At 34.1% G+C, this 26,772-nt stretch overlaps 1 pseudogene; it reads left to right on the top strand.

Annotated features, from left to right (window-relative positions):
• The first annotated feature begins 13,687 nt into the window (after positions 1 to 13,687).
• Positions 13,688 to 20,725, top strand: LOC120159570 (annotated as a pseudogene).
• The last annotated feature ends 6,047 nt before the right edge of the window (positions 20,726 to 26,772 follow it).

Genomic DNA, 26,772 nt, shown 5'->3' on the forward strand with positions numbered 1-26,772 from the left:
GATTTCTGATAATATTTATCTCCATCATTTCTATAATGCCTGCAGCAGCGTACCACTGCCCTGCTTCAGAATCCATGTTATACAACAATACATATGGAGCTGAGCTTTCGTATTCATATTTGTATTAACACGTGTCAATATATAACGTACGTGTCTCTTTCCGGACAAAGTTAACAAGATTTTCCGTATGCTTGAAGTTGGTACATGTTTTTTCCTTTTTTTCATTCTAGTCTCTAACAACATTTCTTTTGTAACGATTAACAGTAAATCACAACACATCCATTTGAAAATACGAGTTTCTTTCCTAGCTAGTCTAGTGGCGTATGTAAATAAAAATAGGAAATGTTATGTCCCATTTTGAATTCAAATGATAGTACATGAGGTCTTGTATGAATTATGTATATGATTAAGGCAATGTTTATGGTTTGATGGTGGGATTTTGGTGATATGGTATGATAAAGGCCTGTATAGGTGATGATCATGCATGACACATTTGAGTAAGTAATGCTATGTATAATATGAACATGTATCATGAAGTTTGGTATGTTACATGTGTTTGAAATTACTTGATGATTTTGGTATGTCTTGACATGTCAATCTCTATTAATATGATATGCCCATTATGCTTTGGTTGCTCTCTAAGAACGTTTGGTTGCATATGAGGCAATTGGTGCATTGTAGTAGGCATAATTAATATGCTAGTATAGCATAAATTGCATAAAATCTACATGACATTTGTGATTCTTTGCCAAATATAATTTTGATGACTAGACGTGTTTCTATATCACATTTCATGTATATAACATGTTCATGAAGATTGCATTCCATTTAGATATAAATTGGACATAATAGGAGTTGATTGAACAAATGAGTAACACCTAGTTCGTCGACCACCCAGTTGTCGCTATCACAATCGATTATCGTCTTGTCGAAATCCATAATCACAACAATATTTGAAGCAGCCATGTCAGAGTAGATGAATCTAAAGAGAAACTTTTCAGAGAGACAATGAAACACACAGGAAATATATGTATTAGTCGAGAGAGAAGGACGGCGGTTTGACTGAGGTTAGCAACTTTATGTGATTTTCTTGAGATTTGCAACTTTAAGTGATTTTCTTGAGACTGAAGGAAGAGTTATTTATAGGTAATAAATGATAATGACCTAATGATGGACGGCTCTGATATTTATGGCAATATTTAAGTATTGTTTATGATCTAGTTGTCTTGGTTCCCACGAAATTTAATCATGTTTAAAACTATTATTTTTCTGAAGGGCTAAACCTGGAATTTTACTAATTTTTCAACTGGATTCGTTCGCGGTAGGGTGATCAAACTATTCAATCCAACGTGGTGTCATTGTGTGAAGCATGCAAATAGTAGTATGTAGTCTGTACCCTTTCATACCTATAGATATAATATTTAGTATTTTATTTTTAAAGAGCTTTATTACAAAGGACATCTTTAAATTACGTCTAAATTGTAAATTGCTTACTAAAGTTTAAAATATTTTAATTTGATTCCTTAAAACATTAGTATCGGAATCAATAGATCATTTCATTAGTTTAAGCTAAAGACGGCGGAAGAGGGCAGAGAGTGGCCTTGTGCCCTTGTTCACTCCGAATGGAATATTTTTTTAGGGGAGATATAAATGTATGTTCACAATACAACTCAACACAAAAATCCCATGCCCACCCAACCAGGGCCGTGGCAGGGTTTTCAGGGGGTCTGTACAAATTCTTAAAAAGGGGCCCCTATTTTCTAAATATATTCGATTTCGGGGCAACAATAGTGGCATTTTCTTGACAAACGCCGCGATAGATCCATCTATAATGGCGTTTTATTAATAAAGCCGCAATAATAGTGGCATTTTTTTAAAAACTTCGCAATAGGTCCATCTATAGTGGCGTTTATTGGAAAAACGTGTTGTAGTTTGAGAAAATTAGAGAAGAACGCAAGAATGAGGTAATAGAAAAGAGAGAAATTTAGAGAATAGAAAAGATACTTCATTCACAATCTGAAAATTCAATTACATCTCCTCCAGTCTTATTTAGTTACAGGGTTAAAAACGTAAATAACTTGGGCTGCTCTACGTGTTTTGGGCTGAAGACTCCAACTGCTCCACAGGGTAAACGAGTTGATCTGCTTCAAAGGTAAGTTCATCATTTCCCCTTCTCGATCTTCAATCCCTAATTCCCTTTTTTCAATCCCTTTTCCTACCTTAATCCCTAACCATCGACTTCTATTTGCCCCAATTTCTAATACATCTCCACTCATCTCCCCCGATTTCTCCTACATCTCCACGCTCATCTCCTCCAACCATCACAGTACCCGTCGTTGGAAACGATCCTTATCCCCAAGGATCAAAGCCTGGAAACTGACCTCTGAGGACAGTATAATCCTCCCACTTATCACTGGATTCATCAAGGTTTTTTCATCGCACCAACAGCTGTGTGATAGGTTTATTCTGTCGATTTATTATTCTTCTACCCAGAATCTTATAAGGCTCTATTCGAATATGACCTCTTCGTCTATGGCAGGAGGTTCCGTTGAAGCAACGACTGAATTACCTACGTGTTTCTTCAGAAGACTCACGTGAAAAACTGGGTGTAGACGGGAGTTCACAGGTAAATCTAGTTTGTAAGCCACATCTCCAATTCTTTCCATAACTCTGTAAGGTCCATAAAATCTTGCTGCTAACTTTAAATTCATTCGCAGGGCAAGGGAAGTTTGTCTGTACGGCTGTAATTTCAGGTAAACTGAATCTCCTACTTGAAAAGTTCTGTCTGTTCTGTTTTTGTCTGCTTGTTGCTTCATCCTATTACGAGCCTGTTCTAACTGAAACTTAACCAATTGCCTGATGTCTTCTCTGCTCTGCATTAATTCTGATATTGCTTACACTGGACTGTCTGTCTGCCAGACCATTGTAGGTGGCTTATAGCCATATAGAACTTCAAAAGGTGTCAATTTTAGAGCAGTATGGTAGGTAGTATTATACCACCATTCAGCATGAGGCAACCATTTAGCCCACTGCTTAGTTTGAAAAAAACTAAGACCTCTTAGATATTGTTCTAAGCATTGGTTTACCCTTTCTGTCTGTCCATCCGTTTCAGGATGGTAAGCAGTGCTAAATAGAGTCTGAGTCCCCAACTGCTTCATTAGCTCTCTCCAAAAGAGGCTAGTGAAAGTCTTATCCCTGTCTGAAATGGCCATCTTAGGTTGGCCATGAAGCTTATAGATCTGATCTAGGTATAATTTAGCCACCCAGCTGCTGTATAAGGATGTGTTAATGCCAAAAAATGGCTATATTTAGTAAACTTGTCAACCACTACAAAAATACAATTCTTCCCCAATGATGTAGGCAAGCCCTCAATAAAGTCCATAGTAATTACTTACCAAGCCTGTTGAGGAATAGGTAGAGGTTGTAATAGTCCAGGTTTGGCCACATGCTCCACCTTAGTCTGTTGACAAACTGTACAGGCTCTTACATAAGTAGCTACCATGACCTTCAACCTAAGCCAATAGAAGTAAGACCTAATCCTTTGATAGGTAGCCTGACTTCCAGAATGACCACCATAAGGTGAATCATGCAGTGTCTGAAGTATCTGTAATCTAAGAGACCCAGCATCCCCAATATAAACTCTATTCTTATATCTAAGGATACCTCTTGAATACTTCTACTTAATATCAGCATTAGGATTAACAGATAAAACTGAAATCCATTGCATAGCTATAGCATCTTCCTTATAACTTCCTTCCATATCCTGAACCCAACTAGGAATGAGTAGGGTAGTACCCATAGCAAGGAACTGACCTTGATCTTCCCATTGCCTAGATAAGGCATCAGCAATAACATTTGATTTGCCTTTCTTGTACTGAATACTATAATCCAGACCCATTAACTTAGTCAATCCTTTCTTTTGAATGGAAGTAGTCAACTTTTGTTCCAAAAGATATTTTAGTGGTTCATGATCTGTTTTAATCACAAAAGATTTACTCTCCAAGTAATGCCTCCACTTAGAAACTGCCAAAAGTATAGCAAGATACTCTCTTTCATAAATAGAGAGTGTTGCATGTCTAGGACTTAGAGCCTTACTTAAATAGACAATAAGCCTACCCTCTTGAGATAAAACTGCACCAATGCCCCCTGAACTGGCATCTGTTTTTAAATAAAAACTCTTACCAAAATCTGGTAAGGCTAAAACAGGAGCAACACACATAGCCTTCTTCAATTCTTCAAAAGCACTCAAAGCTGCACCAGTCCACTTAAAACTGTCTTTTTTAAGCATATGAGTCAGAGGCTTGCTGATTGACCCATAACTCTTAAAAAATCTTCTATAATAACCTGTTAATCCCAGAAATCCACGCAAAGACTTTAATGATTTAGGTATACGCCAATTCCTCATAGCTTCTATCTTCTTAGGATTTGTATGGCAAATAGCTGATTCTTTTTCAGTACTTCTAAAACCAGTTGTAAATGAGTAACATGATCATTCATAGAAGTACTATATACTAGTATATCATCAAAAAACACCAAGACAAATTTTCTAAGGAATGAACTAAATAATTCATTCATTAAGGCTTGAAATGTAGCAAGGGCATTAGTAAGCCCAAAAGGCATTACCTTAAATTCAGAATGGCCTTGATGAGTTCTGAATGTTGTTTTGTATATGTCCTCAGACTTAATTCTGATTTTCCAATACCCAGATCTTAGATCAATCTTTGAGAAATAAACTGCTCCATTTAATTCATCTAATAGCTCTTCAACCACAGGTATAGGAAATTTATCCTTGACAGTCATGTTATTTAACTTCCTTTAATCCACACAGAATCTCCAAGTACCATCATTCTTTTTAATAAGAAGACATGGAGAAGCAAATGGAGTCATGCTAGGCTGAATAATAGAAGTTGAAAGCATACTAGCAATCTGTTTTTCCACTTCTTCTTTCTGATTGTGTGGAAATCTGTAAGGTCTCAAATTAATAGGAGTAGATTCAGGCTTTAGAGAAATAGCATGGTCATAAGTCCTTTGAGGTGGTAAACCAGTAGGTTCAACAAAAATAGATTGATACCTCTCTAAAAGAGGTTGAAGAGCTGCTGGAATAGGTTTTGCTTCTTCAGATATAGTCAACAAAAGCACATGTCCCAAAATAGATGAGTCTGAAGCTGTCATTTTTAGTAGAGGAGCCCCTGAAATTTGCTGTAAAAAAAAAATTAGATGGTTGTTGTCCTGTATAATAATATTTTCCCCTTGATGTTGAAAACTCAGTGTCATTTGGTTAAAATCCATCAAGATAGGACTAAATAATTTCATCCAGTACACCCCCAACACCATATCACTGCCACCTAGTTTCAGGAGTCTGAAATCATATATAAAAGAATGCCCTTGCATTTGCCACTCCACCTTATTACACCTTGTTGAACTATGAAGTTGTTGTCCATTGGCTACTGTAATGGCCAAAGGATAAGGTGTAAGTACATGTATACTAGCATCAACCCACTGTGGAGTCAGGAAACTGTGAGTACTCCCACTGTCAATCAAAATACTGAGTGGTCTGCCTTGAATTGTTCCTTGAATCCTTAGTGTATTATGGCTAATGCAGCCAATAATAGCATTCATAGAGATTTCCAAACTCTCTTCTTCCTGCATCATTTGATGATCTAATTCCATAGGAGCGGTGTCAGTTGGAACAGCAAAATCTTCTTCAATCATCATATTTAAATTCCTTGTCTTACACTGATGCCCTGGAATAAACTTCTCCCCACATTTGAAACAAAGATTATTTTATCTCTTATAATCTAGAAGATTCTGTTTAGGGTTTACAACTGTTGTGCTCTTGGTAATTACTGGTTTAGAATTAGTATTGGGGTTTGGGTAGGGTAGGGTTTTAAAAGAATGTCTCCATCTTTTGTTTTCAAAGTCAACAGATAATCCATAAAGTTTAGCATGTTTGTATGCTTCAGGCAAATTTTTAGGATCTAAAGCCTTCACCCTGTGTTTAATATCCTCCCTGAGTCCACTGATAAAGAGTGATACAAAGAAATCCTCATTTAGTGTAGGATTTTGTAATAACATATAAGGTTGTAACTCCTCAAATTTTTCTTGGTAAGCCTCAACAATCCCTTTTTGAGTCAGCTTAGTAAATTCTTCTACTATATCAGAAAAAGACTTGTCACTAAATCTATGACAAATATCTGCTTCAAATTCATGCCAAGTGACATGGTGTTTCTACATAATATACCCATCAAACCAAACCTCTGCTTTCCCAGTTAAGTACATAGTGGCTACTTCTACCCTCTGCTCATTAGGAACATTATACAGAGAGAAATATTTAAGACATTTTTGAAGCCACCCCTAGGATTATCCCCTTCAAAGAATGACAAATCAATTTTAGGCCTATGCCACATAGACCCTGAACTGATGAAAGAACTTCATGGACCTCTTCTTTCTGTTTCAGACCCCAACAAAATAGGTCTAGATTCACTATTTTCACCTAACTGATTCTCATTTTTAAGACCACACAATCATCAGGTTTTACTTTTAATATCCCAGGCTCATCCGGTTTATAAGTGAATCTGGATTTATCTTTTACCACAATCACCAAAACATGACTTTCATCTCCATCTTTAGAAGCATTAGGAGTTTGTACCTGTTCACCATCAATATTTTCCTGCTCACCCGTCCTGCCTGTTAGAATCTTTAACAACTCTTTAACATAGCCTTGATTAGTAGCCATTCTTGACTCCATTACTGTGATTCTATTTTCCTGTACTTCCCACCACTTAGGTGGATTAGTCTCGTTCCGTCCTTGCTTCACTAATGTTGTTAAATCCTCCATCTGTTTCTGCAGGCCTGATAGATCAGCTTCATTCATGTTTTGATTCTTCTTTGTCATGCCCACTGTTTGCCAGAACCGAGGCTCTCGATACCAATTTGTTGTAGTTTGAGAAAATTAGAGAAGAACGTAAGAATGAGGTAATAGAAAAGAGAGAAATTTAGAGAATAAAAAAGATACTTTATTCATAATCTAAAAATTCAATTACATCTCCTCCAGTCTTATTTAGTTACAGGGTTAAAAACGTAAATAGCAAAGGTGTCAGCTGGCTGTCCTTGTAACAATTATAACTGACCAATATTCTCTTTATTATTTGTAGGTACTGGGTTATCTGAATTGGGCTGCTCTACGTGTTCTGGGGTGAAGACTCCAACTGCTCACAGGGTAACGAGTTGATCTGCTTCAAAGGGTAAGTTCATCATTCCCCTTCCTGATTTTCTATCCTAATTCCCCTTTTTCAATCCCTTCTCCTGCCTTAATCCCTAACCCTCGACTTCCATTTGCCCCAATTTCTAATACATCTCCATGCTCATCTCCCATCGATTTCTCCTACATCTCCACGCTCATCTCCTCCAACCATCACAAAATGCCACTATATATATACTTTTTTAGGGCCCTGCGCAGTCGCGCAGTTTGCGCCGCCCCAGCCACGGCCCTACACCCAACACACCTTAATCCAAATCAATAGCTAAATCAAGTTCCATTCTATGCACAACCTGCTATTAATTGAGCTAAGCCTATTAATATTTTTACCCAGACGACGTCATCGAACTGCATTCTGCACTTATTAACATGCTCATGCACCAAACACTGATTCCCTTGAAAAATCCTTTCATTCATCTCCTTTCAAACAAGGTAAATAGCCGAATTCCACGCAATATTCAACATGACAATGAGAAGGAACTTACTCTTAAGCTTTCTTATCGCCCACTCATGCTCAAAGTCCCAAGCTCCAACCCTCCTCTGCATGTTGCAAGCCTCCCGTATCTTGACCCAAATCTCTTTCGAGTACGAGCACTCAAAGAACACATGATCCCAAGTCTCCTGATCCCCTCCACGCAAGACGCAGCCCTTTTCAACTTGCATTCCAAAAGAATCAAGCCTATCCCTCATAGGCAACCTGTTCAAAATGGTCATCCGAACTATCATAGAATGAAAAGTATGTCAAACCAGATTCGACCAACCATTTAGAACACGCTTTAATTTTCTTAAAAGTAAAAGGAAAATGAAAAGCCAATTGGACCAACTCTGCTAATAGATAAACACTGTCATCCACACTGCCAACCATTACCCTACTAAGGAACCGACAGGGCTTGAGGCAAGGTGGTGGTCGGTGCCGATACCTCGATATTGTTTGTAACTTGCAATCGACAGAGTTGATCAATTGCGAAGATTTGTCACCGTCTCCTTCAACAACAACCATGTTGATTATCTGCAACAAAACCTTCTCCAGCTCTTTACCATCACTTCATTCATGGATCTCAGCTTTGATCAACAAAGGATTACTGCAAATTAAATCCCACCCCGAGAAATTTTTCCTTGGCATCGTATAGTCCGCCTCTCCAAGCTTTAAGGTCGGGCAGTAATCCTCACTGCCATTTCCAAGGTATATAATCTTCTTCTTCTTCTTCTCTTCAAAAGAAGCTTGAATCCTCTCAATCACCATCCCTGTTTCATCATTATTTCACGTCAAAATCATGGGTTTTATTTATGTTTTCTGTAAAAAAATTATTATACGATACCATTTGGAGGGCAGAGGCTGCAGCCATGGGAGCTTTGGGTGAATCATGGTGAGGGAAGATCCTTAGCTTCTCTTCTTATCGACAAAGCTAGGGTTCTGTTGATCTCTGAGAAACATTCTCTCAATCCGAGATGTTATAGAATGATATTAAATGACTAATTTTTTTGTATTAATAATTATAGAAAATATCCTAATTATATATTTAATTTACGAATCTAATTATAAACCCTCCTTATAATTTTAAATATTTTTTATTTCTTAATAAAATTATCTGCTTTTATTTTTGTAAAAAAAAACTTTGGTATGTCCCACAAATTAAGACTTCAAGTTTATTCAGCCACCATAATGCTTCCAGCGCTACACGTACATATTTTAAGTTATGTAAATACAATTCTAAGACACTTGTTGTCACACAAAAAATTTATTTGAAATTTATTTCAAATTAATTAATTGTTTTTTAAAGTAAACTATAAATTTTTAAAACTTTTTAGCTAAATTCGAAAGTTTGAGAAATTCAAGGACTAATCTTATAATTTCTGTAACACCCCCAACCCGTATCCGACCCGGATACGAGTCCGAAGTGTCACATTGACTTTTAAACATTCATTCGTATAAAATAGTGGGTAATTTAAAACTGATAACATTTAATTTATTCAAAGCGTTTACAACAGATATCAGAGTTCATACCATTATATCTTTAGACTACATGCCAACTACACTCTGGTAAATAGTACATACATTTTCTGATCTGACATTTGGTAAGGAAATGACCTGTCTTGCTCCGCATACTCTTTACTCTTCTCGAAACCTACGCGTGAAACAATCACACGCTAAGTCGAAGACTTAGTGAGGCATAACGACTTAATGCACTTTAAAACATATATCGATACATGCATGTTCTTTTATCATGTTATAGCAATCCATGCATTCTTGTATCCTATAAAATCATATCAGATTAATTACAGTAAATACATACAGACACATAATTCATCATTAACGTTATCATGTAACATACTTTTATGTTAACCTTTTCAATCAAACACTATACACACAACATCATATGGTTCACGTAACACATTTCAAACCACTATAACCCCATCGTATACATATCACATTCAGTATGCTTGTTTAATCACTTTATTAGCCCATGTACACTAGTGAGAACTTAAGGTATGTGAGTCATTGAGGTTGTGCACATATTGCTGTCACCACAGCTCGATCAATGTCCCGAAGGACCAGTCCATAGATTCCGAAGAACCTAGGTATCAGTCCATATGTCCCGAAGGACATAGTAAACAGTCATATGTTCCGAAGAACATAGGTAAACAGTCCATATGTTCCGAAGAACTAGGTAAACAGTCCATATGTCGAAGAACATAGGTAACCCTCGACCTGGCATGCCAACTATACCCCTAGCTCTCATATCACAACATGGGCATTATCATTTATAACAGTTCACATTACTTTCATATTCTTTCTCTATAACCACATATCTTTTCTTTTCAGTCACGTCACAATGTACGTGTAATCATTGATCTCATAACCACATGTTCCTCTTTTCTGTCACATACTACATGTATGTGTAAACATATATCTAATATCATATGTGCATGCAATCACATAGATCTTATCTCATAACATATATTATAGTCACATAGCTTCTTTCATATTCTCATAGGATCACATAGTTCATATCTTATACTTTGTTTTCTCATGTCACATATATCATGTCATATGGCTCATATCTTATCATGCAGTCACATAGTTCAGTTTCACATATGTTCATATATATACATTACATAGCACATACTTCTCATAACATTACATTCAAAAGCATGTTAACACATATAATCATGCATACATACAATTCATGTCATTCATATATATCATATATTCATGCATTCTAACAGAGGAATAGACTTGTCGCAAGTCTTGTTTCCATTAGCACCATAAACTAATTAAATGCACTCACCTGCCTCACTAGTCATTCCAATCTCTATCTTTCCCGATCGATTTGGTAATTCCTTATGGACCTAAGGCGACTCTTGGGTGGGCTCCTAGGCCTAATGGGCCTAGTGGTAAGACCTTATGGACCCTAAGGTACTCCCTTAGGGTGGCTCATTTGCTGTGTGCATTGGGTAAGTCCTTATGGGCCTGAAGGAACTCCCCTCAGGTGGACACCTACGCTTCGGCTAGGGTGCGACCTTATGGACCCAAGGTGCTCCCTTAGGTTGGCACCTATGCCTTTTGGGCTTAGGGTAAGTCCTTATGGATGCAGTTTTGGGGAATTGTATATGGTGTTTGGTTGGAGGGCGATTCTGAAATTTTAAACTAAAAACACTACTGATGTTTTCACAATTTGGTACTGAATTGATTTTGAAACTTCTATCGACGTTTCATGAGAACTGGTTTTGAAATCTAAATTTTATGTTTATTTCTGCACTGTTGGAACATACTGAGCTCCCTAGCTCATTCCCCCAAATTTCTCTCTTTCAGATACTTTTTGATAGGCGGCCCGTACCTAGCACTTAGAGGATCGACACATTCATACTATACCTTTTGTTGTAATGTATGTATATTCCGAACTGCATTGCTTATATTATGAAAATACTGCTTTTGTTACTGATGATATATTTGCTTCGATACTGATTTTGAAATAATTTATTTAGTTTTTACGGCTTTAATTTATTGAATTTAAACATTGATGCTATTGATTATATTTTTAAAATGTTTAATTATGATTCGGATTTTAAGTTATCGAATATTATTTTTTTTTAAAAATATTTATCGTAATCCGCTAGATCTGATCATAACGCATAGGCTGAGTTTAGGGGTTACACTTGTCGTTATCATATACCATGTTATTGTAAGCCCAATTTTCATTATTTGATTTAGTTAGTTCCTTTGGATAGATATAATATGCATGTAATCTAGTAACTGTCCAATCATATACAAACTTAATCTGGCAATTTTCAACATCATTGGAGAAACGTGTGGATTGAATACAATACTTTAAAAAGACAATCATTTTTGTAATAAACATGAAGATTTCTAAACATGCTTAGTATAATAATTTAATTTACATCGTGTTTTTATTAAAAAAAATTAATATTTATATTGTATTAATAAAAGTTTTTATCTAATATCTTTTATTAAAAATATGTTATTTGTTCTTGTATTTTACCTATTTTTGGCAATTGGGTTTGGATGGGTTAGATTCGAGGACAATTGGCCCATGAAAATTGAATTTGAGCAACACACATACATCAAAACTGGGTACTGAGCTTTTTTCCCCAAGGCTCTGCTGAGCCCAATACATGTGCTAATTGCTCAAAACATTAATAATAAGGGTGAAATCCTATAAAATAATTGTTCAATTATTTAAATATTTTGATATATTAGATGAATATAAAGTAGTATCTATTTAATAATTCTCAATTTTTTGATAATTAACGTTTATATCTTTACATACATGGTGCTCGAACCTAAGACCTTAAGAGATAATAACAAATCTCTTAACCACTGAAATCGTTTAATCCATATATATATATATATAAAAGAAAATTTTACACTATTAGGATTAAGATAGTATTTTCTTCGTAGATATTATCTTTAAATTTTATTTTAGTTTAGCTTTCATAAAAAATATCTTAAGATATATTTTAATTATCATTTATAATAATTAATTGTTGAACTATGTTTTATAATTTTTTGATATAACAAATTAAAGGAAAAATATTTTTGGACTTAATTGAATTTGTTCAAAGTTTTAAAAAGTTTTCAAAAATAATTCAAAGTCCATTAAACTATGACTTGAGCACAAAAATGTTTTTCAAAGTTACTGTTCATGTGGTACCGATACCAAAAGTAAGAGAAATAGTGATACTCTTTAGGTATTATCGATACTACCAGCTTGCTGAAATTCTAGAATGCAAAATAGGTACTGATACCCAAAGGGATATTGATACTACTTTGCATAGTAGTATCAATAGCATGAACATAGTATCGATATCGTCAGGGCCAACGGCTAGTAATGACTAGTTTTATTTAAAAATAACAAAGAAAGTACTGATACTCATTAAAGGAGTATCAATACTCTCTGTCTTTGGCAGTTTTATTTTACAGAGAAAACATCCTCAATGGCTCCAAATCACTCCCAACGGCTAGAAATGGTCACAAACACATTCCAACCTATAAATAGAAGTTCAAGGCACTTGAAGAAGGTTACCAACACTTATCCAACCATTAAAACACAAGATAAGAGCTTTTCACTCTTTAATTTCTTTTTCTTGTATATATTAGTGTTTAGTGAACTTTAATTTGTAAACACCTTACTTTTTGAAGTTTTACTGTTTACAATTCTTTTCTTTTTGTAAAAAGGTTTTGATTATATCTTAGCCAATTGAAAAGATAGGAAGTTGTAAAGATTACTCTAGATCCTTAGAAAATAAAGAATAAATTAGTAAATTTGTTGGAAGATCCTAAGTAAGGAGCTTAGGTAGTGTATGTAGACTTCATTGAGGGAGTTGAACCACTATAAACCATTGTGCATCTATTTTCTTATCCTTTAAATCTCTCCCCTAAAATTCTTAAAAAGACAATTCACCCCTTCTTGATAAATTATTTCGGTTGTCAATTTTGAGCTTCATCAAATCCTAACATTAATTTATTTTAATATTTACTATTAAAAATATGTGTATTATTTATTCAAATATATTTAATTTCAAATAATAATACTATTTTCCTCTTCCCTATTCAATCAGTCATTTTAATCCTTAGGGAAATCTGAAAATCCCAAATTTCTCCTTTTCCGATAGAGAGATAAAGAAAGCCAAGTTTTTATTTTATTTTAGTTTATTATTTTTTACTTTACATATATATATATTAAGAAGGGGAGAATATTTGGGTGTCTGTTGTTTGTTTTTCTTCGGGCTCTACCATCAATGGTTGAAACTTGAAATATTGAAATCGGAAACAAAATTTTATTTTCCCCTTTCGAATTTAAGAAAAAAGAAGGGGGGTGGGGGAAGCTAACTCAAGATGCGATCTTTGATTGATTCTGGGAGAGTTGTAAAATCTAGGTCGTTATTGATTATCTGACACTGAAAAAGTCAACCAAAAAAGGAAATGAACGGAGGCGATGAGATGATGACAGCTCCGGCGGGGCCGCCACAACCGTTGGAGTGGAAATTCTCTCAGGTATTTGGTGAACGAGCGGCTGGAGAAGAAGTTCAAGAAGGTAATTTTCTTATTGTTTTTGGATCTAATTGGGCATTTGTTGGTTCCATTGGAATTAGGGGTTATTATAGTGATTTGAATATGTTTGGATCACGGGCTATCGATAAATTGTTGTTTAGGTAATGACTAAGGAAAGTTTTGTTACTTTTTTCTTCTGGATTGGGCGGCGGCGGCTTAGATTTGGGTAAAACAGTGGGTTTCAGACCAAAAAATGCTTTGAATCATTACTGAGTAGTACTTTCGCGAGAGGAAAGAAAAAAGCTAGTGTGGAAGTAACTTGATGAAGTTAGTGATGTTGCATGCGCTGAAAAGTTGTCTCCCTTTTACCTTTTGTAGCATTAGTGGTCGTGATTTTTCAGTTGTCGCAAGTCGCAACCGATTGATAGTGTTGATAATTGAATTAGAACTGGAATCTGGGCATTATCACTCTATTGGATGGAAATAGATTATGTTTTGTTTGGCTCAGTAAGTCAGTAGTTAAACTTGGCTTAACAATTACTATCATGTTTAAGTACTACCTTGATGATGCTCACTGCTCAGTTTTAATGACACAATAAGAACTAGGTAGTAAACAATGGAACTTTAGGTAGAAACTGCTGAGGTAGTTTTTTTATATGATAACTCATAGTCTTTGCTAAATGTTAGACTCCTTAGCAATGAATGATAGACTCCTCAGCAAGAATCTGCTCTTGGTAGGAATTATCTTGGACTGTGTGACCCTTAAGAGCTTGTGACTTGCTAGCAATTTTTTCTTTCTCCCAAATTTAGCTTGTCATTGCCACAGTGACTTCTTTCTTAAGTTTTCCAGAATAATAGGCTGAAAGAGCTATGAGATGTATATCCCAGTGGCTGTGAATGATCTTGGTAGGGGCATAAGAGAAATAGTTTTTAATCTATCAAATTTTAACTTTCTTTGTGTTCTCAGAGAGAGGAAAGATTTAGTACAGAAAAAATATCAAAGAGATTAAGATTTGTGATTTATCAATGATAAGGAAAAAGATTTGGCCTTCTTCCCTAGCAACACAATGCAGTTTCTTTATAGAAGGATAGACAGGCTTGACAAAATTTTACCATTACTCTCACTGCACTGGCTGTACAATTCTATTTTCTTAAGAATTTCGTTTCCTGCTGCAGTTGATATTATCTCAGCAATTGAATTCGATAAAACTGGGGATCACCTTGCCACTGGTGACCGTGGGGGCCGAGTTGTTCTCTTTGAGAAGACGGATACAAAGGATGTGAGTTCTGCTGCTACCTTCCCTAATGTTAATATTTTAACTTAAGAGTTTTCTTCCATTGCAACTTTATAGTAACTTCTTTTATTGCAATTTATAGCATGGTGCGCCAAGAAGGGATTTGGAGAAAACGGATTATCCAATTAATCGACACCCTGAGTTCCGTTACAAGGCGGAGTTCCAAAGCCATGAGCCCGAGGTGTGCTCTCATAACTTTTTGATTGAATGATACATGCATGGTTTCAAATTGTCATTTTTTTCCCTCTGTGCTATATCATGTATTGATTATTTTTTCCCCAGTTTGACTATCTCAAGAGCTTGGAAATAGAGGAAAAAATCAACAAAATCAGATGGTGCCAAACAACCAATGGTGCGCTATTTGTCCTTTCTACCAATGATAAAACCATCAAGTATTGGAAGGTGGGAAGGAATTTTCTTCTGAAACTGTTTCTTAACCATATGGCTTTCATTTTGATTTTAGATTGTCTTTTTGATCACTTTGTTTGTAATAAGTAGTGGTTGGTATTTTAGTATGTTAATGCATCTGAATGGAATATGTTATATTTTAAATCACTGCAATGGTAATGATGCATAGATAGAACAGTGTATAGAATTCTTTTATGACATGTTTATTTAGGAAAGAGTAAAACATGGTAGATAATGTATCTCATTTTTTTTCAACCATAAAGTGCATTTGATGGTTATGTTGTGATTTCTTTCACTGCCCTTGCCATTATACCCACTTATTTATCTGCTATCTGTCTGCGGGTGCGACAGGTACAAGAAAAGAAGGTCAAGAAAATTTTTGAAATGAATTTGGATCCCCAAAAATCTGTAGGAAATGGCAGCATGGCTAGTTCAAGTAATTCAAATAGCCCCATCCCTTGTCTTGCAAATGGAGTCTCCCCTGACAAATCCTGCAACTATTTGGAAAATGATTTTTCTTTCCCACCAGGAGGCCTGCCGTCATTGCGTTTACCTGTGGTAGTTGTACTCACATGATCATTTTATTTATTCTCTGATACAAGTTCTATTCTAAACTTGAATACCTTTTGAGCTATATGAGTTTTACTATGCTCAAGGCTAGAGGGAAGATGGTGAAAAACATTTTAGAGTGTAAAAAAGTGTCAATCATGAACTATTTTACCATCGGATGTTTCCAAGGAGCAGTAGGTCAACTATGTATAGGACTTTTTTGGTGGTGAAGGCCTATGAGATTGGGTATTCAGCATTTTACATATATATATGTGTGTGTAATTTCTTATACTTAAACCCTTCTAGTTTTTTCTGTAAAATATACTGTTAGAATTTAGATTCTATTCTGTTAGATATTATCGTTTGGAATTTACCATTTTCTACGGTGCATCTTTATTGATGACTGTGCCTCTGGCAACCATAAGTGGCACAAGTCCTTTTAAGAGTACTTGGTTCAGTTTAGGAGGGTTGTGATTTTGTGATTGAATAATCATGAACCTTTCTTTATTGTCTTAATGCTTCTTGGCCTTTTGCTGCACGCTGACCTTTAACCTTTACTATTTCTAGGTAACAAGTCAGGAGACCAACCTAGTAGCTAGATGTCGAAGAGTATATACCCATGCTCATGACTATCACATCAATTCTATTTCAAATAACAGGTATTTATTCCCTTTTAGTGTTGCAATTTTATTTTGCTTTTTCTTTTTTTCCTTTTTTTAATCTATTTGACAACTAATAGAAGAGGAAATAAGGAAGTATGGTTTCTTTTCCACTTTATGGTATATATCATAATAACCCATGTGCACCACCTTTTTATTCCCTGATGGAGTAAAACCGATTGCACCTTGGAAGCTTGATGAGTGTCAATATGATATACTTATACTCTAAGAATTTTCTTTTTGTTGATTAGTTCTGGTCCTTTGCAATGACATTCTTAGGGGTCTCCTGAGAGAGAGATGTTTTTTTTTTGATAGAATCTGAGAGAGTGATGTTGACTGGTTTTAGTTTCTAGATCGGAGTATAAAGTTAAATCTGGCACGAACAACTGGGCTTCTAGTTTTTCCTTTTTCATTCGAACTTTGACACTCTTGTTTTGTCAAAGGCATAGGGTTTTCTAGCTATAATAATAAAGTATGATTGGTCTTAAATGGTTTAAATATGCTAAAGGTCTCTATACTATTTCAAAATTTAAAGTTTAGTCCTTATAGTTTATTTTTGCTAAATTGAGTCCCTAACCTCTGTTCAATTTTCAGTTGAGTGCTAACCTGTCAGCTATTAAAAGGCAAAATAACTTCTTGGTGCCCTACATTTTTGGTTTTTATCAAATTTATGGTTAACTGCTGACCTGGTAGTTAAAAAAAGGAAACAATTTTATTGTTAACCTGTTTCTGTGTTTTGCTTTCCAACATTAGCTTCATTTTCCAAAATATATTGATATACTCTTTATCTTTCCTAGTGATGGTGAAACCTTTATATCCGCCGACGATCTGCGTATAAATCTTTGGAACTTGGAAATCAGCAATCAAAGTTTCAATATTGTTGACGTGAAGCCTGCAAACATGGAGGATCTAACTGGTAAGCCTCTTAGCATATTGGTATTTTTTTTCTCTGCTGCTTTAACTTAATATATTTGCAACTTCACTGCTATTTAATAACTGCACGAAAGTATTCCCATAATAAGCTGCTGTCAGTGGCCCTTTGGGTTAATAGTTGGTTCAGAGTTTGTTTCAAGGTCCTAGGTTTGTTAACCATAAGTTTTGTTGAGATTTGAACTATTACTATTTCTGTCTTTGCAGAGGTTAACATCGGCAGAGTTCCACCCTACCCACTGTAATATGTTAGCATATAGTAGTTCAAAAGGCTCAATTCGCCTCATTGATTTGCGGCAGTCAGCATTGTGTGATTCTCATGCCAAATTGTAAGTGTTTCACATTAGCATTTTTGTTTATTTTGCTGAGTCTACATACATTTAGAGCTGGCAAACTGGTAGTGTGCCAATTTGTTCTCGGCTGTTTTGTACTTGAACCCTTTCGAGTTCATATTTTATTCAGATTCATGTCCTTTTGGATTTGGGCTGAGTTTGTATTCAGGCTAGTTGGGTCATTTTTTTAGATTTTTATGGAAGATGTAACCATTTTAGGATGCTTTTTTTGGGGTCAAGTCAGATGTGGGCAGGTTCAGACTCGGGTTTCACATGGTTCTTTTTTTTTAATTTCCCCCTCAACTTATGGTTCCAGTTTCCACCTAAATAGTAAAATACCATGCTATGGATCCTGGTATGCGAGGGTCTATTTGTTATTTTTTTTCAGTATCCTTTATGAATAATGAACACTTCTCCATGTAAACAGATTTGAAGACTCAGAGGCACCTGGTTCTAGATCATTTTTTACAGAGATAATTGCCTCTATCTCAGATATTAAATTTGCAAGAGATGGAAGATATATACTTAGTCGTGATTACATGACTCTTAAGGTTTTGACTTGATTCCTTTTCTTTTTGTTCGTCTTCCTTTTCTTTTCTTCTCTCCTTGCATTTGCCTTTGATACATATAATTATACTGCATTGCATGAGCATCACATTATGCATGCAATTTCTCTCAAGCATAAGCCACAATGACTTTAAATGCCATTGAATCCCTGATGTAATTATACAATGGCTTATCTTATAAGACATTGATAGAATTTATCACAATCGGTACCATGTAATGTTTAGAACAAATGAAACCCTAATGACCTTTCGCTGCAATTATCGCTTTATCAGTCGAGAGAGATTCTAGTTTGTAAACATTGAACAACATTTGATTAAAATGGATACAACAGTTTGTTTTCTTGGCATTTTGGCTAGGAGTCAAATACTCAAAAAAATGTTCTTCGCATAGAGAGCTATCACGAAACATGAAAACTTGGGGTGATGGTAAATGTTTTGGTTGCTTCTTCTACTCGGTATTTGAGTATATGTATACAAGTTCCATGTTTTTAAAGTAAATTGATGTTTCTGATTTTGTTCAGCTTTCTCTGTTTGAATCAATCACATCGTTATTTTTTTCATTGTAGTAATCTTTTAAAATATTTTATCAGAACCCCTCTTAATATTATATATAAAATATTATCTCTCTTTTATATTAAAATTTCACCATAGTTCCTATTTCCTTTTAGCTGTAAGACTTATTTTGGTGGTTTAGAACTTGCTTATCATTTTTTTTCTTTATAGCATACGTATTTGATGTTTTCTTTTTTATTGGGGGTCTTATGACTTGTCATCTAGCTTTTTTTTCCTTTTATAAGAATTGGAGTTGTCATCTAGCTTGATCACATATTACTTGGTTGTAGCTTTGGGACATCAATATGGATTCAGGTCCAGTTGCAACGTTCCAGGTTCATGAATATTTGAGACCTAAGGTATTATTTCCATCTTCTGAAAGAGATGAAGTTATCATATCTGGGTTATGCTGTCCGGAGCTGATTATGTTATTCTTTTATTGTTTCAGCTGTGTGATTTGTATGAAAATGATTCAATCTTCGACAAATTTTGAGTGTTGCCTAAGTGGTGATGGATTGCGAGTGGCAACAGGTTCCTACAGGTTTGTTCTGAGCAGAAGTTGTCATGTATAGCATGTTCTTCTTCTTCCATGTAACATAATATTTACAATTCCTCGGTGATCTCAGCAATTTATTCCGTGTGTTTGGTTGTGCCCCTGGAAGCACGGAGGCAACAACTTTGGAAGCCAGCAAAAATCCAATGAGGTAAAATATTCATTCTAGCAGAGTAAAAAACAAGTGATGTGCAGTGTAAATTATATGATTTTGTTTTGATGTTAGATTGCTAGTTGCTGTAAACATCCATGTCTTTTCAGGAGACAGGTTCAGACTCCCTCGAGGCCTTCCAGATCCCTAAGCAGTATAACACGTGTCGTCAGACGAGGTAGTAATTTGGTGGTATATCATTTTTCTTTAACAACTTGTTAACTTTGGAGTCGTTTCTTTGTGGGCGAGAGGGTTGTTGATTTGTACTTGAAATGCTTTTTATTCCGGTGAATTTGTGTTATACCAGGAGCCGAAACCTCCGGAATTGACGCAAATGGAAATGCTTTCGATTTCACAACAAAGTTGCTGCACCTAGCATGGCATCCAACCGAAAACTCAATTGCCTGTGCTGCTGCAAATAGCTTGTACATGTACTATGCATAACGATGGTCCAAGAAATGTATTTTGCTTGGTTTCACTTTTTTTGCGGGTTGCTGAAGGTGAAATCTCCTTTTTCTTTCCCCCAAACGCGAGTAAGTTAAAGGTTACACATCGATTCTCACGCTTTGGATGCTCGTAAAACCCTTAGCACATGCCATGGTATACAGGTCAAGAAATGGCTGTCACAGATCCATGAGGAAACAACCTGTCTTTGTTCCCTGGTGGGCGGCTTGATTCTTGTTTTCTCTCCTCCCGAACCCGAAAGATCCGATTCGCATCCCCGATGTTCATTAAAAGAATAGAAGAGGGAGTAATATTTATAATTTGTGTTGGGGTTAGCAGAAAATGTGATTGTAGCTCTCCTACAAGAAAACTGAAGTATGTTGAGTAATTGCAACTAGGTTTCTAAGGTAAAATGTTTGTTATTTTACTGGAAAAAATTCATGGTGGGGGATGGATCTGTTGAAACTACAAGTCCAATTGTTTTATTGATTCTTTTCTCATGTTTGGACCTTCATCTTTTTTTTCCTTCTATTTTTGCTTCCTTTCTCAATTGATTTGTGTGACTATTAGTGTTACTAAGGAAACTGTATTAGCTGCTTCTAGCAATGTAACTTACTTTAAAATTCAAAGAGATGGAAATGAAAAGCAGAAAAATTCAATCAAGCATCTCGAATAAGTGATGTATATAAATATCATTATTGACGTTCAGACTGGGTTAAGTGGAAGGGATCAAGTGACGACAACATTCGGTCAAATCCTTCAGAAATCTTCTTGCGAAAAACAGTGTCTCTGGGTTCAATTGGGATAAACTAGTGTGGATCGGGCTTGCTCCTCTAAAAGTTGAAGCTTTCATTTGGTTAGTGCTTCATGGGCGCGGTCCTGTCAAAACATAAATAATAAAGCGAGGAGTTCCTTTAAGTAATGGTGTGCTATGCCCTCTCTGTCGAACATTTGTTCTTCTCTTGTAATGTTGCCTGGAACATTTGGTCGAACTTGACAGCTTCATGGGAAATATCGATGGTCTTTCCACAGAAGCCGTTAGAATTGTTTACATCGTAGCAAGCGGCACGGTGCGTAGCAAGACCCGATTCGATTTGGCTCCTTGTTCCCTTCGCCATTATTTGGTAAATTTGGCTGACGAGGAATGAAGTAGTCTTCAACAACAAATTATGGATATAAATGAGCTGCTTTTCCTGTCAGAACTCGGATGGCTTGGTGGTTTAAAGCCAAGAACTATGTCCCATCTCCTAGGATAGCTTAATTTCAGACCCCTCGATTGTTGGCTCCAGGTTTATTGAAACAAAAGTTGGCTGTCCAGTGATCCAATGGAAACCTCCACCGCCGGAATTCTTATCGTTTAATGTAGATGGAGCCTACAATGGATGTTTGCTTAGGAACAGTGACGGTAAAACTCTGATGGAATTCTCAAATCCAGCCGGTTCAGGGACGGCTTTGCTAGCCGAACTCTTAGCAATAAAATCTGCTATGGTTTACTTACTAGCGGCTGACTAGAATCGCAATTATCGCCTCATCGTCGAAAGTGATGGTCAGGTGGCTGTCGACTGGATTAAGGATCCCTCTAAGTCTAAGGTGACTCCATTGTACTCTCATTTGGTAAATAGATTGTATGAACAGTTTCTTAAAGAGCGATGGATTATTCGTCATATATATCGATTGCAGAATATCAAGACAGACTCTTTGGCTAAAGAGGGCATCGAAAGGGATGAGGATTTAGTTGGCGTTCATGAGTAACTATGGATCGTGGTCCTTTGTCTGCTTGGTATTATTCATGGAAAGCATGAGTGCAATAGTCATCTTCCTTTGTGGTTAAGGTTCCATTTCCATAATAGGCAGGGCGATTCTGTGAGGGGGTTAACCTTTTGGTTATGCGAATGAGGTCCATGTTTTTAACCCCAAGACCTGGTTTATACGTTAGGATCGAATCGTGAAAGCCACATTGATCACCGAAGTGATTCAGAATATAATTCAAAACATTTTATTAGATATTAAATCAAAATTACAAATAATTTATACATTTATTATCACTTTATCGAAAAATATTTTACCAAAATATAATTCAAAATCGAGACTCCGATCCTCCCGATGTCTATCCAATCTTAACATCCTGAAATATCTAAAAGGAAAAAATAAAGGGGTTGTGTTATAGAGCTCAGTGCAGTCAAAATGTGTGAATAAATAAAGTATTCAGAAAAATCAACAAGTATAATCACAGTACGAGTCCTAATATTCATGGTATGAATAAATATGAATATGTAAATGTACCCATACACCGCACACCGTCTAAAGAGTAGGTTCCCCAGAACCACTCTAACTGCAACACAACATCCGAAGTAGGGTCTGTCACAAAGACAGAGGCCATTGAAGTGAAATTCACCATGTCGGGTAAACACATTGAACTTCCCATATCAATCCCAACCTAGTATGACATGATAACATAACATATATCCGATCTGATCCGAAAGTAAAAAATAAATTACATAATCACATAGTCTGAATGTATAGCATAAAGTCAAAATCTGATATATCAACATATGCCATATAGCATATAACCTATTTGCATTCAGTACAAATAATTTTCACAAAACAATCATGCTTTCAATTCAATTTTTAATCAATCAATAAAAACAAAATAATTATAGCAACGACAGAGACACACAGAGATTCAGATACATCACCACGGCATCGATCAAAATTTAATTATTCTAGATTCAACAGAAAAATTATTAAACATAATTAAAACGGTTGTAGCGCGGTAAGACACGTACCTTAAATCATATAGCAATAAATATACTAACGAGCAAAGATTTTTGTGGACGGAATATTGAGTCGAAGGTTTAGTGGAGAGAGGCCACACGATCTTAGAAAAACTAACTAAATTAATAGTCGCAGAACTTGAAATGAAATAATAAAAGAGAAGATGAATTTGTTCTCTCTTTATTTCATAGCAATATAAGGTTTAGGAAAAATAAAACACTTTATAAATTGATAAGGTCAAATTAAACTAAAATAGAGATAAAGATAGAAGTCCTATTTAAAAAAAACAATTTTAAAATAGATAATTTATGGAATATATTTTAGAATTAAAATAAATAAATAATATAATAGATAAATCAAGTAAATATTTAAAATAAATAAATAGATAATAGGAAAAATAGGCGTTGGAATATAGCTGTAGGAAATTGAATTTTAAATCTATTTATAGGTTAGTCACGTGAAGGGTCCCCAAAGATTTTGGAGTATAAGATTTTTCCCCTATAATTTCTAAGATTTGCAGAAAAGATCTCCAAGAAGTGACTTTTTTTCAATTTAATACCAAAAATAAAATTAAAACCATTAAAAATTTCAAATTATCAAGACTAAAATATTAACTTCGATTTTGGGTTGCGAGCTTGTCTCGTTACCAGGATCGAGTGATATATGGAGAGGTATCGGCTCTGCTTGGGACGACCAAGGTCATATTGCTTTCCTACGTACTGTCATAGGTTATGCTTACCTCTTGATTTTTTGGAGTCGTGGGTTCCTTTTTCTTTGGGATTAGTTTGGGTATTTTGATGAGATTGGCCTTTGTTACAATGCTCCGTTGTAATGGAATGCTTACTCTGTATCTGCTAATATTATTACTGCATTGTACTTGGTGTATTAATAAAACAATGGGCACTATCCGGTCAAAGAATATGGATACATCAATATAATCATTTGGATCTGAAACGACGATATCAGATTCAACCTTGAGAAAAAAAATATTATCAGAGTTTTTTTTAACTTTTTTCTTATATGATCATTGTATGATCTAAAGTGAATAGTTTCTTGTGTAATATTTATACGAAAATGCCCTAATTATGTGTTTGGTTTATGCTTATGTCGTAAACTTTTCATTATAATTTTGGATATTTCCTATTTTAATAAGAACAACGACTTCTATTTACATTAAAATTTTGTAAAACAAAATGTTATTCCTTAGAGGAAACAATTTTATAAAATTTTAAATGAAAAAAATATATTATCAATAGAAAATATAAATAAAAAATATTTAAATTATATAAAAATTTAAAAATTTAAAAATATACTATCAACCACATTAACACCACACTAGATCAATCTCATATAAAACCGATAAATTATATATAATAAGATATTTGTAGGAAAGCTTACATATGTAGCCAAGTTCAACAACATATTAATATTTTAATATTATTTCTTACTTTTTATACCATATTAATCTAATACATATAAAAAATGTCGTTTAAAGAAACAAAAAATAAATAATAATAATAAAAATTTTAATATAAGGAGCGATTCGGGCCACGCCATTAGAGCCGTGTTGCATGCGGGAACGACATGGACAAGACAGGGACGCATTACATTTAGGCCCAATCACCCACGTTAGGACTCCTGGGCCCTACGCCATCATTCCTTCATGCTTTCTCACCTAATCATAGCCGTTCATTAATTTTCAGATGGGCCCCACCGTAATTATTAATCTCTCACCCAATTTTCTCAAACGTAAGACGGTAAGAATGTTTATTGTTCTGTTTTAATCAAATTAATTAGTAAAACCGAGATTTAGTTCATTTAATTAAATATTAGATTGATTAACGATTAAGAAAATTTTAAAATTTGGTTATAGGTTAATTACATTCAAAGTCAATTAATGAATTAAATTAACTAAGAATAAGCTCAAATTCGTTAATAATTAAGATCAAACTATTTTTTAATCATATTAGACCTATTAAACTTTCAAAACTTTATTAAATTTTAACTTAGACGAAAAAAAACCTCTATTAAATTCAAATTAATTTAACTAAAAAATTTATAAAAAAATTAATTAACAGACTTTGTTTGGTTCGACTAACAATTTTTTAAAAAATAATTCAATTAACAATTAAAGAAAAAATTAATTAATTCATTTTTAGATAATTCAATACAATCGTTAGTCAAATTAATCGCTTAACATCTCTATCCAAAATGTCATAAAATAAAGGGTAAACAATATTTTTCATCCTCAACTTTAGCATTTTTCAATTTAATAATTTAACTTAGTGATTGATTTTTCTGCCATCCTATCAATAAATTACAAATAATATAATAACAAGAGAATTTCATCACTCAATTTTAATATATATTTTTAATTGTTTAATTATAAAAAAATTAATTTAAAAGATGGATTTTCTTTATTATTCATTTGTATAATATGATGCACAAACCACTTTATGTTCGCGAATGACACGTGGACAACATAAACCACATATAAGTAAATTAGCCCACCTCATACGCTTTCATATTTTCTTGACGAAAAATTCTAATTAAAATATGATATTTATAAAATATTGGTTTTAGGGTAAATTATACTATTGACACCTAACTATTTATCTTTTTACTTTAGTCGTCGATTTTTTAATTTTTTCAATCGGATCACCTAACTATTTAAATATTGTCAATCCAGTCACTTGCTGCTAAATATTAACGGAGGAGGTGACATGATAATTAATAAAAATTTGTATAATTACACATTTAGTCCTCGTTACTTATACATTCTATTAATTTGGTCTTAACTTTTAATTAATTCAATAAATTTAATCCACAATCAAATGGTGACATGTGTCATTATGTGATTGGATGCTTTTTTCTTAATATATTTATTTAATAAATTTTTCATCCAATCAAATGGTATCACGTGTCACCAATTGAATGAATAAAATAAATAAATTGAATCAATAACCGTTACTGGTGGATTGGAACCCAAGATGTGAGGAAAGAAAGCAAACACCCTAACCACTAGGTTGCACCATTCAAATGACAAATGTATCACGATATAATATACATAGTTAATGACCATAAAAAAAAGGAAAATGATATAATAAGAACTCCAGCATGGAATAATTGAATAATACGATAATATGATATATATACATAAATATTATAACTGATTAATATGTGAATGTATTTTATTTATATTTTAAATTATTTTAATGAAAAAAATTAATATATTATAATTGAAATCTAACAAAGAGCTTTGTTGACTTAGAATTTCCCGGATAGTTGAAGGTTTATCGTAGTAAGCATTTTAACATATGCATTGACTCATTTATATCCCGGTTAGAGTAAGAATTTTATATTTTATTATATATTCATTATAAATTTGAAGAAAATTTTAGGGAAAACTTGATTTTATTGAATTAGTATATTTTAATATATAGTTGTTAAATAAAATTAGAATTCGATCAAAGTTAAAATATTTTAAAATATAATATATGATGCATTTCAGTTCAATAAAATTAGAATAATGAAGATAATTTATTAATTTAAAATATGTAAAATGATACATTTCAATTATAACATATTAAATTCACTTTTATTTTAATTTTTGCATTAAATGCGATTTAAAATATAAATAAAACATATTTATTTATTAATCAATTATCATATTTGTTTATATATATTTTATATTTTCATACTATTCAATTATTTCATGTTTGCGTCCTTACAAGGTCATTTATTACCATTAATTATATTATAAATTATGTAGATTATGTTATGTAT

This window comes from Hibiscus syriacus, unplaced genomic scaffold (genome assembly GCF_006381635.1).
Source record: "Hibiscus syriacus cultivar Baekdansim isolate YM2019G1 unplaced genomic scaffold, ASM638163v2 tig00111366_pilon, whole genome shotgun sequence".
NCBI lineage: Eukaryota > Viridiplantae > Streptophyta > Magnoliopsida > Malvales > Malvaceae > Hibiscus > Hibiscus syriacus.